Consider the following 17,054-nt stretch of genomic DNA (forward strand, 5'->3'; position numbering starts at 1 on the left):
TAGATCAGGACTCAGGCAATAGTGGAAAGCACCAATCCTACTGTTAAAATGCAACTATAAAAACAAAAAAAGGGGGGGGAGAAGAATGTTATCTATTAAATTGAAGAATGTTATCTGTTAAATTTTTTGAATTACAATGCATAGAGTTGTACAGTGGCTGAAAGGCATCGGGCCTCCTGACAAGAGTTTTACCAGATTCAGTAATGATGTGGGGAAGAGGTTGTGTTTTGTATCTTTCCAGAAGGAGCAGTGCAGCCAATTTGGGTACCAAAGCATTATGTGTGTCACCACAATGAACCCAGAGAAGCTCCTTGTCCCATCATTCAAAAGACTGAGAGTTGCCCAGATGACAGCAATACGGAAAAGGAAGATGACGAAGGCTACGCAAGGGACCGAGGTGCCAACATGGGGTCAGCTGAAGAAGTTAACAACTAAGTCCCAGCAGATGGTAGAAAAACAAGATGTGGAAGCTACTCCCTCAACCATGTTTCTGGCTATGCTAGCATTGGTTATCTGCCAGTTTTCTGCAAAGTCTTGCGCAGCCAAGTCCGAGGACTCAGTAAATCAGCAAAAGTAACTTTCATTTAGCAGAAACTCATTTATTGCTGTTTTGCATTGGCATTGTTTTATTATTTTTACTAGTTTTAAAAATGTTAACACATTGGCATTGTTTTGTTAATAGCCAGAGCTTTATGTTTAAGTTTTAAAATGTTAACGTGTCTGTAGTTTGGGTTTTGCATTGGCATTGTTTTGTTATTGTTTTAATAGCCAGAGTTTTGTTCTTGATGCTTAAGTTTTACTTTCATTATGGTAGCTTAAAAACTTTCATTATAGTAGCTTAAAAATTTAAAAAAGGTGAGATGTAGGGCGCAGCTATAGGGTTAAGCCTTGGACTGACCTGTTGGCAAAGTCACAAACATGTCCCAGCTTAGAGGGCACAGTCCTCTTAGCATAATTAGGCTTGACCTTATGATGCTCCCTAGATCTTATCTGGGAAGCTAATGGGCTGAGGGAGATGCAGCAATTGCTGCCAAAACAAGCGAAACTCACAAGAACAGTGTAACTATGGTAACCACTACCTTGTTTACCTCTGACTATAAAATAAAGGCTCAGCTTGCCTCTGGATCTCTCTCTGTGGCCTCAGCCAGGCACAGGAAGATCCACCTAGACCCAGCTTATTCTCTTTGTCTGTCATTTCTCCATCCTTTCACCGCCCTCACTCAGGCTTTTGAACCCTTGGCTGAGCTGGCTCAGCCCACAATATAATAATAGTCGGGGACTTTAAAACCCCATGTTCAACAATGAATAGATCAGCCAGATAGATAGTCAATAAGGAAACTGAGAATTTGAACAATACTATAGCTCAAATGAACCTAACACACATACAGAGAACATTCTACCTGACAACAGAAAAGCACACATTCTTCTCAAGCACATGTGGAACATTTTCTAGGATAGACCATGTGTTAAGCCACAGAACAAGTTTTAGCAACTTAAAGAATATTAAGCTCTCACCCTGGAGTATTATCCTGATATGCAGCTTCAATCCCCAGTCAGGGCACATACAAGAATCAACCAACAAATACAATAATAAGTAGAACAACAAACCTCTCTCTCTCAAATCAATAAATTTAAAAAAATTTTAAATTATTCAGAGTATCTTGTATGACCATTTTGTTATTACAAACTTACAAATCAGTAACAGGAGGAAAACTAGAAACTTAAAAAATACATGGAAATTAAAAAACACTGCCTGAACAAACAATGCATCAAATGAGAAATTAAAGGGAAAATAAAGAAGTATTTGAGACAAACAAAAATGAAAACATAACAAAATGTACAGGATATAGCAAAAGCAATTTCCACTTTGGAAAACAGTAAAGAGGCTCCTAAAAATTAAAAATAGAACTACCATTAGCCCAGCAGTTCCACTGGGTACACATCTGAAGGAAACAATAACACTATGTCAAAGAGTTATCTGCACTCCATATTCAAGCAGCATTATTTATGACAGCCAAGACATGGAAACAACCTAAGTGTCCACTGATGGATACATGGATAAAGAAGCTGTGGTATGTATGTTTAATGTCATATGATGGGATATATATATATATACACACACACACACACACACACACACACATATAATGGGATTTTATATATATAAATTTAAAATTCATATATATATATATATATATATATATATATATATATATATATATCGCCTATATAATAAAAGCCCAGTGACCGAATGGTGGAATGACCAAAACGACCGGTCAACCAGTCGCTATGATGTGCACTGACCACCAGGGGCCAGACGCTCAATGCAGGAGCTGCCATCTGGTGGTCAGTGCACTCCCATAGTGGGAACGCCACTTGGTTGACCTGAATGAGCAGCACTCCCACAGCAGGCCAATCCCCGCAGGCCATGCCCCACACCAGGGCATGAATCCTGTGCACTGGGCCTCTAGTATATCTATCTATCATCTATCTATCTATCTATCTATCTATCTATCTATGTTTGAATACTATGTATAATCCAACTGTTCAGTTTGATTATATATACATATAGTATTCAGCCATAAAAATAGGGAAATCCTGCCATTTTTGATATTGTTGGATGGACATTGAGGGCCTGATACTAATAAAATAATTCAGACAGAGATATATTTGATAATTGTAGTTAGGTTCTCTAATGAGAAATTCTTGTTCTCAAATAATACAGGCCTACCATGGCTTGTAAATATGCAAGAATAGTTCTAATGACAATGGTACACGCCTTTTTACAAGAATACATATTTTTTAAACAAGCTATTTCTTATATTTCAAATCTTACCTATTTTTGCCTTTATTTCAATTTTATTTTACTTGCCAAACATTATCTTTTGTATTTAAACACTTTTATCAGCCTCTCTCTGTGATTTATTTAAGTTCTGCATATTGTTCATGAATAAAATATTTTGTCCATCATGCAGAAAAATGTTTTTTCATCTTAACACCAGACAGGTAAGAGATGCCTTGCCTTCACTGTTTAGTTGGATTAATGTTTAGACTTAAATCAAACTCTTGATTATACATATATTTTTGCAACAGAAACATATTTTTTTACTTTATTTTTCCAAATTTAGTTTTCTCCCCCCGACCCCGAAATTGTCATCTATTATACTTTCATGCTCTGTTGTATTATTTCTATGTCTAATTTTCCACTCATTGACTATTTTAACTCTATGTTTAATATCTCCTTTTGAAATAGTTGTGCGTTTACTATTATTAATCTGATTTCTTCTCTCTTTTTTGCTTTATTTGCTCTTTGTTCTTCCCACAGTGGAGTTTGAGAACTGATGGTACCTTTTATAATCACAGCTGCTTTTGCATACATCTTGTTGTTTGTCAGATAATAAGTATGTGCTAAGCACATTGGGAATTTCCTCACATAATAATAATTGCAACTAGTATTTATAGATTATTTAATATATTCTGGATATGATGCCAATCATTATATAGGCAATTTCTCCCTTAACCTTTAAAAAATATTATGAAGTATTACTATTGGCATTTAAAGGTGAGAAAATAATCTCAGAGTGTGTTGTAGAGCCAATGTTCTCCCCCCCCCCCATCAAATTCTGTTTGATGTTTCTTTCTGAGCACAGAGGAAGACTGTGCTACCCAATATTCCTTATAGTTTATAGGCATTTAACTGGGTTCTGGCAGAGAGAGGTGAGCAGGGGTCATACATGCCACTCTAGCTCAGGTCATGATTTCCTGAGGGGTTTTTATTATGTATGCTTTCCTTTCCCAAATGACCTCAGAGGCCACATAATATAAAGACAACGCCATTACATGGCAAATGCCTGGATTCCTAAGCCCTCATTTGGAAAACTGTTATGTAATAAGCATGGAATATAAGTTAGTTATGTTAAGCTGTTGAATTGGGGGCTTGTTTAAATTACTGAAGTCTATTCTGACTACTAGCAAGTGAAGAATCCAGTTCCAGAAAAAAGTAAACAATGTAAAATCGTTCATGCGGACTGTTAACAGGGTTCCAGGGCAGGAGGAAGAGGGAAACTGAGACAGGAAATTAAAATAAGGCCAGTGTGGGCAATTTGTAGGTGGCTTCTAATTAACAAGCCATTAACTTTCCCAGCTGAGGACACAAGAGCAAATGGTTAAAAAACCTTCCTGATGAGAGAATGCAGAAAGGGAGCGGGGAAGGGAAAAAGGGCAGTTTTCCTCCCTAAGCAGAGAAGCCAGCAGTCCCAGGCTTGGCGAGATAAAGTTGCCAGGTGCTTCTCATGAATTCTGGGAAGGCCACAACAAAACAAAAAAGGGGACCTTGAGAATTAATCTGTACCAAAATATCCAGCAAAGGCACTTTGAAGCCTATAGACAGGAGGGTATATAACACCCCGGACCCCCACCCAACCTGCTCTTCAAATTAGCTGGGAGCCTGTCTGCACTTCGTAAGCCAGATGTATAGGTTTGCTTGCTTTGCTTTTTCAAATAAAGGTGCACGCTTTAAGAAATTGGTTTTTCACAACGCAGACAAGGTCTCTCATATAAACTCATTTATGTGAGAAAACAGGGATCCAGGCTGGGGACAGCCCTCTCCCACTGACTCAGGGGGCTGTCTGGTAACACCTCTCTGTCTGTGTCAGAAGGAGGTGCCGATAGCACCCCTATAGGCAATTACAAAGGCTTTGCTTGCCATGCCTCCTGGGGAAAGCTGCCGTCCCTATAGATTGGATCACACTGGTACATTACGTACAGTATAGAAGGGAGTTGCAGCTAAAGACCCAGTCCCTCTGGGTCAGCCATGCTTAGACACATATCTGGAGCCCAGCTCAGCCACCTAGTTGGAGATTCCTTATCAAGAGCTGCAGCTCAGGCACTATCATGGAGGACACCTTGTCAGGAGGTCTCAACTACAACACTTGTACCCATTCTGACTCGGTGCTTTTCCACTCCTAGTCTCTCTACCTACCCCTCCCTTTTCTCCAGTGCTCCTGAGAACTGAGACAAGTCCCTCCATCTGCACTGGTCCATCTGACCCTCACCCGGTGCCCCTACGTCGGGGGAAATGGAACACTATGGAGTCACAATCACTTTTTGCCTCTTGCTTACGCTGTCATAGCAAGTGAATAGTCTTGATTATTATTATCAGTCTTGCTCATTGTCCTATTTGACCACTGAGAAACTGACAGGGATGGGTTAAAGAACTTGACCAAGAATCATAGATCTTAAGTGCCAAAGTTGTGACACCAACACCCCAATCCTGATTCTACAACCATTTTTCTTAACAACTTATTCTTTACTCTCTATAAAAGGAAGCATTAGATTAGTGTATCTCTAACTCTTGCCCAGACTTACCGGTCTCTGTCATGGTCGTCAGAGTTGAAAATTTATGTAGATTTGGGCTTTGAAAGTTCCTAGCAAGGTGAATGTCAGCAGCCATCTCAAATGTCCTTGTCACTTTGCTGCTAACTTGTTTTTTAACAGTTACAGAACGCATGGATTAGGATGCAACATTATAAACAAGCATCCATTTCCTTTAAAACAAGACAGCTGTTCAGTGATATTCTTTTCCACAAGATAAACACATTTGACTGATTATGAATCACTGGAAATATAAATACTTTTAAAGTTCAAAAGAGAATAGTTGGACTGTTCATAAAACTGCTTTTATTCTTTCAGAATAAAAATTCATCAGATGTTCATTACTCTGATTCCGTTCTCATTATGTGTTGTCCTCTGTTGGTAGTATCTGTTGTTACACTATTCTTTGATAGAAGAAAAGTATAATACTGTCTCCTTCCATTCTTATAAAACAAACAAAACAACAACAACACACTAACAGCGTAAAAGAAGCAAAAACAATTTTGTTCCAACCCACACAGGTTATTGTGTTAGGAAGACTGGGAAGTATGCGGATTAGGAAAACATTCTGCTTAAAATGTCAGAAGTAGTTAGACTAGTGCCTGAGTGTCAAATGAAGCAGCTTTTAGTCTTGTGAACCACATCTAATTCTGAAATAACATGACCTCAGTCTGAACAATCTCCTCCCACTCACGACCTTTCTTGTGTACATGTACAACACAATCTCAGCTCTAGCCATAAGACAAGTGAGCCAGACAGAAAAACAAAATAGTGAACCAAACTCAAGTCATTTCAATAAGCAGTCTACTATGGCTTACTGGAGTTCTTTTTCTCAGGAAACATCTTAAAATGCCACATGCATTCCTGAAATCCACATTTCCAGGACACAAATGCTATGTCTAGGCCATAGCCATATCTTATAATTGAATCAAACTCTTATTTTTTTCCAGAGCAGAAATACTTCATTTAAAAAATATTTCTTTATTGATTTCATAAAAGAAGGGAGAGGGAGAGGGAGAGAGAAATAGACACTTCAATGATGAGAGAGAATTATTGATGGATTAGCTGCTTCCTGAACGCCCCCCACTGGGGACTGAGCTTGCAAGCTCAGACATGTGCTCTGACCAGGAATCGAACCATGACGTTCTGGTTCGTAGGTCAATGCTCAACCAGTGAGACACACTGACCGGGCAATATTTCACATTTTGGACCTGGACTTCTCATCCTGCAGTGCAGGATTTCAAGGACAGGAAACTCATTTACTCAAGCAGATCACTGCAGTGATAGCAAATGGGCTGCTACTGCTCCCAACTGTGCTTCCTGAACCATGTATGTTTCCATTTAGAGACATAGCAGTATATACAACTTATGGCAGTTTCTATGGCTGTTGTAATAAGTCACCAAAATATCTTAGTGGCTTAAACGATTTACATTTGTTCTTTCACAGTCACAAAGACCAGAAGACTGAAGTTAGCTTCATTGGAATGCAATCAAGGTGTAAGCAGGGCTATGCTTGTCCCCCCCACCCCCACCCCCCGGAAGCTTTAGGGACCTGTTTCTGCCTTGTCCAGATTCTGGTGGCTGCAGGCATTTGTTGGCTTGTGGTTGCATTGGCCTAATCTTCAACTCCAGCATCTTCAAATCTCTCCCTGCTCTGCCTCCACACTGTCTTCTCCTCTGGGTGTGAGCCTAATCTCCCTCGGCAGACCTCTTATAGGGACATACGTGATTGCATTGAGGGCCCACCTGAATAATCCAGGATGATCTCCTGATTGCAAAATGCTATATTAATTATATGTGCAATGACACTTTTTACAAATAAAGTACCATTTACTAATTTTACATATTGGGGGACATATTGGGGGGAGACTGCTCAGTCCACTACACATGTCTTTGGTTCTAGATATATACTACTTCCTACAGGATAGCATATTTTCCTCATATGTCATTTCCAAACTGCCGCTTCAACTTTCTCTATAGTGAAGTATGTACTATCCTATATAATAAAAGGCTAATATCCAATTGTCCCCTCCACCAGGAGTTTGACCAGTGGGCGGAGCTGGCCCACCAACTGCCCGCGGCCCCTTCCTTCAGCTGGCCCTGCCCCTGATCAGCCCCCCCACCCCAATTGGGGGCAGGGGCGGCCAGCCAGCCAACCTCTCCTGTCCCCTACCCCAAGCTGGCCTGGCCTGATCGGCCCCAATCAGGGCGGGTGGCCAGACTCCACCCATGCACAAATTCGTACACCAGGCCTCTAGTGACTAATAAATCCTATGGTTACAGGACCATTCCCAAAACTCCTTTGGTGTAGAGTGGGTCCCCTATGCCAATGTAATGTTATGTTGCTCCTATGCCAGTGGATCAAACAAAAGTCATTAAATACTCATGCTGGCTCAGGTCCTATGGGAATAAAACAAACAAACAAACAAACAAACAAACAAAAAACAACTCACACACAACTATGTTTCTGCTTCTGGTATGGATCAGTTAGTTGCGTGACGTCCCATGCACCAAAAGGTTACCAGGTTGATTCTCAGTCAGGGCACATGCCCAGACATGCCCAGGTTGTGGGCTTAATCTCCAATTGATTTCCAGTAAGGGGCATGTAGAGGCAGCTGGTCAATGTTTCACTCTCATATTGACGTCTCTCTCTCTCCCCCTTCTCCCTTCCTCTCTCTCTAAAATTTAATAAAAAATATATTTTTTAAGAATAATATATTACGGCCCTTTTCTATCACTCTTCAAATATATCAAGGTCATGAAAAAGACAAGGGAAGACTGAGAAAACCTCAAAGATTAAAGAAGACTAGTAAGATACCACAGGATACATGTAATTTGGTATCCTCTTTTAGTTGGAACTAGAAAAAAAATAAAGAGGCTAATTTAAAAAGTAGGGATATGAGTAAAGTATATATAGTTAAAATACTATGTCAATACTAATTTCTTAGTTTTTATAATTGTGCCATAATTATGCTTTCAGTAGGGGAAACTGGGTGAATAATGTATGAAGGATTCTGTACTATCTTTACAACTATGTTGTAAATCCAAAATCATTATAAGACTTAAAGTAATATATTTTGGGGCTACTCCTGTCACCAACTGTCTTGGGTTTGGGATTAGAATCTAAGGCAGAATTTAGTGTTTGGGTGTTTATTACCCTTAGGATCAACAACTGTAGACAAAAGAGAAGGAAGTAGAAACAAGTAGATGGGAGCAAGCAAACTGTGAAGACCGTGTATGCAGAATTCTGGAGATAAAATGATTCAGGGGGTACTTCCACTTTAAGCAGAAGTGACTGGGCCTTTGTTCTTCAGCCTCAATGAGTGGCTCAATGTGCACTCTCTTGCAGGGTGCACACCTGAGTATGAATCTTTCTGTGACTGAGGCACTGACCATTTAAGGTTGCCTACTGACAACACACTAGCCCCTGGGAAAAAGTTCCTTCCTTGAAGAAGGATGAAGATGAGGCATATCCTTGTCCAGACTAATTACCGTATAGGCAAAGGAGCCGTGGCAGTGGGCAAACAACGATACCATCCACTTCCTCTCTCACAGAGCACGCCGCTCAGGAGCTTCTGGTCTCATACAGCAAAGAGACGGCCTTTCTCATCTGCAGCTAGAGTACCAGACCTAACAATGGAGCCCCCTTCTCTAGGTCAGGAGTTAGTATACAGCCAGAAATGAACAACCATCACCTAATTTTGTTTCTTTTTTTGGGTTACATACAGATCTGAAACAAAACTGTGGAAATGTGAGTGATTCGTTTCTCATCCTTTCAGTGATCCAGTTGGGAAATGTATTCTTCTGGTCTATGTAGCTGTAGACTCCACACATGCAGAAATATTTTTCAGAAGGGAAACATTCCACCAGTGATACAGAATGATTCCCATGAAATGTTAAGTATTGGCTCCAAGAGGCAGCAGGCAAGGAAAGGAGTCACTGTCTAGCAGAGGGTGACTGAGCCTCATCATCAGGAGAGGGTAGGTAGGAGAGAAAACATGTTTGATGATGAGGCTAATTTACTGGGGCTTTTTTTGTTTCTTCCATGCCTATTTTTTGTTAATTCCTCACCTAAGGATATTTGTCCATTGATTTTCAGAGAGAGTGGAAGGGAAGGAGTGAGGGGGAGAGAGAGAGGGAGGGAAGGGGAGAGAGGGAGAGAGGGAGAGAGCGAAAGGGAGAGAGAGAGAGAGAGAGAGAGACATTGATGTGAGAGACACATATCGATTGGTTGCCTCCTGCATGCAACCCAGCTATGTACCCTTGACTGGGAATTGTACCCATGACCCTTCAGTGCATGCACTGGTGCTCTAACCACTGAGCAAGCCAACCAGGGCTTCTATTCCTATTTTTAAAAATAAATTGATAGCTCCAACAACCATAGACTTAGAAAAGCATTGTGACCAGCACCGAAGACCCCTCAAATATGAGGAGCTATGTAACCATACCAATCATACCTTCTAGACCACCAGAGATACTTGCTGAGGTTGAGGGGCATACACAACAGGTATTAGTAAGAGAGAAATGACGTGTATCAGTTATAGCCCCAAGATCAACTACAGTGATGGCAGCTAGACTCCATTTCACTAATCTTCCTTGCGTGTGTGCCCAGCAAAGGAGACAAACCAGGTGCTATTTTCAGATGAAGTGAACTGATTACTATGTAAAGCAAGTGCACTTATGAACCCCGATGAAGACTCTAGTCTCTGTTCCATTGTGCTTCCCAGATTCTTTCTCTTCCGTGTTGAAGCATTCCTTTCCCCGCCTGAGAGAAGTATTGCCAGTCTATGCCTCACAACTGCATCTCTTTCCTGGATTTGACCAGACTCAATCCAGTCTCATGCCCCCTCCACCAGGGAATGCCACATAAATGCCAGGACAAATGTGGGTATAAACTTCATAACCCTTGCTTCGATCTGGGATAACTCTGAAGGGTCACCCTAGCTTTTGGAATTCTCTGTGGCCTTGACTTAAGCCTCTGTCACAATGCTGCTGAATCAGAAAGAGAATAAATGAGAACAGACATTAATCTGAGTGTCAGCTCATCAAGGATCTTGCAGGTCATGATAAAAACGTTGGCTCTTTATTCTAAGAGGGATGAGAAGTCATCGAAGATTTTGATCACTCTTGCCACTTAACAAAAATATCATCTCAGGGTTTAAGGAAAGGGTAAGAGTGAAATGAGAAGCTCAGTAAGAAGCTATTAAAATAGTCAAGGAAGAGATAATAGTGACTTGAACTAAAGTGGTTCAATAGAAGTGATGAATATTGAGTTGACCAATTTAAATAATATTTCAAAGTCTGTGCCAACAAGATTTTTAGTGCATTGCCTATAAGTTGTGGGGCCAAAAAAAAAAGTAATGGACAATTTTAAGATGGTTGTGTGTGTGTTATTACTAGGCCAGTTTTTAAGGTCAGATTCATACCTGTCTATGTTTGTATGTTTTCTGATCTTCAACCAGAGCAGAGAATGTGATTCCATCATAACTACATAGTTATTGTCTAATACATAGGAAGAGGTGGTGAAACATGAATGCTATGACAGTGTTTTAGTCACCATCCTATCTAATAAAAGAGAAAGATGCAAATTGACCATGGCCCCGAACGCTTCCCATTGGCTAATCAGGGAGATATGCAAATTAACTGCCAACCAAGATGGCGGCCGGCAGCCAGGCACCTGAAGTGAACAGGAGGCTTGCTTGCTCCAGTGACAGAGGAAGTCAAGGTTCCCCGCCTGCTGCTGCCAGCCTCTGAGCTGCAACTCTAAGAAACAATGTTGCAAATATAGAAGGTAAACATTCCCCAGAAACCTGCTTTCAGCCAGCCGGGCTTCAGCCAGCAGGATCGCAACAGTGTTACAATTATAGAACCCAAACAAACCCAGATCCCTGCTTTCAGCAGCGGAGGTCTCATAGCTGGAGCTGAGCCGCAGAGCTAAAACCTGGCTCTCAGCTCCAGTGACAGCCATAGAAGGTAAATAAATCCCAGAAAAAGAAAAAGAAAAAGAAAAAAAGGAGAGGTTGGGAGCCTCAGTTGCCCGCCAGCTTGAAAACAGCCATCATCCCCTCACCCAGACTGGCCAGGCACCCCAGTGGGGATCCCCACCCTGAAGCAACAAGATGGCAGCTAATTTGCATACTGAAGGCAGTGCTTGATGCTGTCTGCGGTCCGGACCTGGATCCGTGACCTGGCGGGCGGCAGGGAGCGCTTGAGGCTGTCAGCGGTCTGGGACCCGGATCCATGTCCTGGCAGGCGGGGGGCAGTGCTTGAGGCTGTCCACGGGACCAAGACACGGATCCGTGACCCTGCCGGGCGGGGGGCAGCACTTGAGACTGTCCGCGGTCCCGGGACCCGGATCTGTGACCCTTTCCCGGCTGGGCGGCAGCTCGCACAGGGGCGGATCAGCGGGGGTTGGGCAGGGCAGGACACCTGGCCTCTGCCCAGCCCCAGTCACTCTGGGCAGGTGAGCAGTGCAGAGAGCCTCTGGACAGGGGAGGCAGGCCAGCGGAGGGCAGCCTGTACTCCCACATGGTGGTGGTGACAACTGTGAGCGCGCCAAGCGGAGCCTGCAGGCTGAGCTGAAGTAGCGCCTGCAGGCCATCAGAGCCCAGGAGTGACTGCGCAAGATCCGCCTCCTGGCCCAGAAGATGCAGGATCGCAGGGACAGCCACCATGGCGGGCCAGACTGATGTCCTCCTGGCTGCACCACGGGGGTTTGTTGATCTGCAAAAGCCAGAGGCCTCCAGTGTGCACATCCCCCTTGGCATGCGAACATCCCCCAGCACACTGTCACCCTCCTGCGCCTGCAACAGTTGCAAACCAAGGCGTGCACAAGTTCCCCCCGCCTCTCCACCGCACTTCCATCAACCCAGCATGCCTAACACCCCCACAGGATGTGCACACATCCCCTCTGATGCGCTCACGTCCTTTGGAGAGTGTCTGGGTGTTCTGGGTGCTGAGAGTGGGCGCCTGTGAGATGACAATGAGAGGGCGGAGTGGTGATGCCCCTGTTCCCACGGAGGCCAGTGCAGCTACGAGATCACCTCTGGGGGGTTAATGCAGGTGCTGAGGCAGGAGCAGGTGCAGACAGACACACCTGGTGGGCGCGGGTGGCCCTTGCTGAGGTGCCTTCGGTCAGTGTTCAAGATCAAGAACCCAGAGGCAGAGAGGAATTCCGTCCTTTCAGTGAAACAGTGGGATAGTCGGGGCGACTGTAGAGAAGGAATGTGCACTTTGGGTGCCAGCACCCATGAGCGAAGGCTGCCCTGACTGAGCCTCGCTTGCTTGGGGCCTAGCGCACTCCTGCCGAGCAGCGGGTAACAGGACATGCTTTTTTGAATTAATGAGAGAAAACGTTGTTTCTCCTGCTGCCCACGAAGGTGGAAAGTGAAGTGGGGAGACATGTGGGGAGTGAGCGAAGTTCCCTGTCTGGGGGTTCCAAATCTGCTGTTGGTTTCTTCCACCGCTGACTAGAGATATACAGGGTGTCCCCCAAAATGTATACACACTTTGAATACCTACTAATTCCAATGGTTTTAAGCATAAGAAAGGAACAACAATGGAGCTGTTATCTGTTAAAAGTGTGGGCACAAACAGGTAGTTGGACATTCCCTGAGGGGTCTCAGATTGGAGAGGGTGAAGGCCAGACTGAGGGGCCCCTTTCCTCCCCCCCCCACCCCAGTGCACGAATTTCGTGCACCGGGCTACTAGTGTTTTATAACCACCCAGAAGGACTATAAAAAGGAGTTGATCAAGTAGGAACCTTCAAGGCAGTTTTCTGACTCAAACTTTTGAGAGCTGTATATTCCCAGAAGCACACTTAGTATCCCTTTGCATTACCTACTGTGACATCAACACAAAATGTATAGGAGATGGTATCAATGTTACAGGACTTCTATGACTCATTCTGTTGCTTTGATCTGATAGAGTCAGCCTATGGCAATGGCGGCAGCAGCAGCAGCAGAAAGTAGGTAAACTGGGTCACTCAGAAGATCAGGTTTATAGTGAACCTGCACAGACCATAAGGAGCCTGAGCCGCATAGTGGCAGTGGGTATCAAGAAAGCACCAGAAAGGAGAGGGGAGGCAAAGGAGAAGAAAAGAAAAGTGCTTTTTTATTAGCCACATTCAAGTCAGCTTTACTCGGCTTCCCATTACTGATATGGGTAATGAGAATGCCCCAAATACACGTGTATGTCTGCAGACTCATGAGAAATATGGCTCTTAGTAAGAAATGACAACATCAGGAAATGGGAAAATGAGAGTTATCTAGCTGTGGCTTAAAAACAGAAAAAAGGTATCACAAAAGAGGCTAGAGATAAGTCTCCTTTCGGTCAGAGCGTGCTAACCAGTTATTTCCAGCTACTCTGCTAAGGCAGAGAGTGGACTAGGGAATGGGGAAATAGAAATTTAGCATGATTTCAGGTTGAGTAGAGTTGCTCATATTTCTTGAATTGGTAAGTAACCTACAGTCTCTTCAAGTTGAGTGTGTGTGTGTGTGTGTGTGTGTGTGTACAGGTGTTTGGAAACAACTACTACATAAGAATGTCAAATCAGCAAAACTGTATCCGAAATTATGAACCTAGAATACCTTGGGGGTGAAGGGGAGGACTTTATCCATAAAAGAATATCTGGAAAAAATCATGATAATTAAAAATAATCAGAAATCTGCTTTTCTGTAGTTTTTTCCAAGTCAAATATAGTTAAAAATTGGAATTTTATCATTTTGATATAGATTAGAACTTGGCAGATGCAGTATGTCATCTGTCTTTGATGGATTTTATTGTAGGAGGTAAAGTGAGTCACTTCATCTTTCTAAAGCTGATTTCATTTGAGTAATCAAATTTTATAATTATTTCAGGAAAATATTCAGCAACTTATTTCACTATTTCTGATATAGTGAATGCAAATTAACAATGAAAGCTGTTGCTTTTCTTGTACATCCTCCTCACACATTTATAAAATGGTTATAACCTGAGAGAAATGCTAATTATATTGGTGTTAATGCAGAACAACATAGAAAGAGAGAAATATATGCTGGAAAGAAGTACCTTATAAATAAAAAAGAAAAGATCAGAATTCACACAAAATCCTTGAAGTAGGTTCACATCACATTCTTTTATAATGATAAAACTAAAAAAACCATAATCTTTAATAATTAATTCAACAGCCAGACAATAGCATTTATTCTTTTATAGAAATAAAATATAGTATATATAGGAATCCATGGGAGCTAAATTTTGAAAGAGTCCCACTTTCCTGGGCAAAATCATTTTGTATAAATATCACTTGATAAATAAAATTCCATAAATCTCCACAACATTTTAGATAACTACTGTCCAGGTTCTTTCCACATCACTCTCTAGATATGTGCTGTCCAATATGTGGCTATTAAAATTTATTAAAATAAATGTCAAACTTCAGATCCATAGTCACATAGCTATATTTTGATTGTTTATTATGGCTAGTGGCTTCCATATTGGACAGCATAGCATTAGCACATTTCTATCACTGGCAAGATTTTTATTGACTACACTGCTCAAGATTATTAAAAGTAGTGACTTTTCCATCTCAACCTCATTTTTCCAAATAAATCAGTTGGGCAGGAGGCCCTTTTATACCTTCTTCAATCTATATTAACCAGAATTTTAAATTTTATAGATAGAGCAAATTTTGACAGAATTATAGTACAAAGAGTGCTCATTCTTAGCATGTGTCTTATGACAAAAACAATAACAAAAAATATAGTCTTCAAAAGTTAAAAATATAACTGCTACATGGCTCAGCTATTCCACTTCTGGGTATTTATCTAAAGAAATCCAAACACTAATTTGAAAATATATATGCATCCCTATGTTCATTGAAGTTTTATTATAGGCAAGACTTGGAAGCAACCTAAGTGTCCATCAATAGACAGCTGAATAAAGAAGATGTTGCAATCCAGTGGTGAGCTGAAACTAAACCCCAGCTTAGGAAACAGGGTTATTCTTTATGTGGATGCCTCTGTGCCAAAAGCATGGGAACAACCAGGGGGAAGGAAGGAAGGAAGGAAGGAAGGAAGGAAGGAAGTAAGGAAGGAAGGAAGGAAGGAAGGAAGGAAGGAAGGAAGGAGAGAGAGAGAGAGAGAGAGAGAGAGAGAGAGAGAGAGAGAGAGAGAGAGAGAGAGAGAAAGGAAGGAAGGAAGGAAGGAAGGAAGGAAGGAAGGAAGGAAGGAAGGAAAAAAGAAAGAAAGAAAGAAAGAAAGAAAGAAAGAAAGAAAGAAAGAAAGAAAGAAAGAAAGAAAGAAAGAAAGAAAGAAAGAAAGAAAAAGAAAGAAAGCGGGGAAGAAAGAAAGAAAGAGGGAAAGAAAGACAGGAGAAAGAGAGGTGTGGTACATATATACAATGGAATACTACTTGGCCATAAAAAGAATGAAGTTTTAACCATTTGTGATATGGATGGACCTAGAGAGTATTATTCTAAGTGAAATAAGTCAGATAGGGAAAGACAACTACCACATGAATTCACTTATATGTGGAATCTAAAGAACAAATAAATGAACAAAAAAAAACCCCCACAAACTCATAGATACAGAGAAAAAACTGGTGGTTGCCAGAGGGGAGAGAGTTTAAGAAGATGGGTGAAAAACATGAAAGGATTGAGAAGTACGAACTGTCAGTTATTAAAATATTCATGGGGATGTAAAATGCAGCACAGTGAATATAGTCAATAACATTGTAATAACTATGTAGTGTCAGCGGGGTACTAGGCTTAATTGGGTGATCACTTCATGAGGCACCTAAATGTCTACTCACTATATTATACATCTGAAACTAACATAAGATTATACGTCAACTGCAACTGAGAGATACATTTTTAAAAATGACATAGTAAAAAAAAAAGAAAGAAACACTGGCATACAATATTAACCGAAAAAAAAAAAACATTTGGCATGTTCACTGTGTTAAGTTTTCAGGGCCTGGAGATTTTGGGTGTCCTTTACAATCAAAGATCTACTGAGATGCATGGTAGTTAATACAATTTATGTTACATCTCTAAGAAATCAAGAAACTAAAGGAATTATTCAGCTCTCAGGTGGTTAGTGCCATGGGAAGGGTACACATACTGAGAGCTCAGAAAAATGCAGCATAAGCTTAGGTCAGGGCAACTGATTGGCAATTGGCAAGAAGATTTCTAGCTGCAAAGTTCTTCCCAGGTCACTTTATTTGCACTGAGGCTACTATGCAATTTTTTCAGAAAGTCTGTCAATTAAATTGTAAGCACAAGGCGTGTTGTAGAAACTGAACTCGAGAGCATGTTATGTGGCACAGGTGACATAGAAAACAGACTGCGTGTGCATGTGTTCCTCTGCTTTCCTTTCTCATCCTCCTAACTAGTGGTTAATGGATGGGATGACATGCGGTGTATAGAATGTGAGCACTGAGTCTATCATGACAACATTAGGATAATAAAAATTGAATCTGCACCTCCACCAACCAAAGAAGGGTGTTGAATTGGGGAAACAACATAATAATTTAGAGGTAATTGAAGAGAGTCTTTGGGATATATTTTAAAGTTAGATTGCTATTTGAGAATATACCAGAGAAATTACCTAAATGTGATAAGGTGAATTAGGTCTGTAGTTTCATAGTCTTTTCTCATCATGGCTGAGGCAGATTTTTTTAATTTGAATTTTATTCCTTAG

The 17,054-nt window shown here is 41.5% G+C and overlaps 1 non-coding gene across 1 annotated transcript; it reads left to right on the forward strand.

Moving 5' to 3' along the window:
• Positions 1-15,280: 15,280 nt before the first annotated feature.
• Positions 15,281-15,398, forward strand: LOC111827777. Its single transcript, XR_002831506.1, has one exon. It is a non-coding gene; the product is annotated as a small nucleolar RNA SNORA65 (small nucleolar RNA).
• Positions 15,399-17,054: the final 1,656 nt, after the last annotated feature.

The sequence above is a fragment of the Myotis lucifugus genome, unplaced genomic scaffold, assembly GCF_000147115.1.
Source record: "Myotis lucifugus unplaced genomic scaffold, Myoluc2.0 scaffold_219, whole genome shotgun sequence".
NCBI lineage: Eukaryota > Metazoa > Chordata > Mammalia > Chiroptera > Vespertilionidae > Myotis > Myotis lucifugus.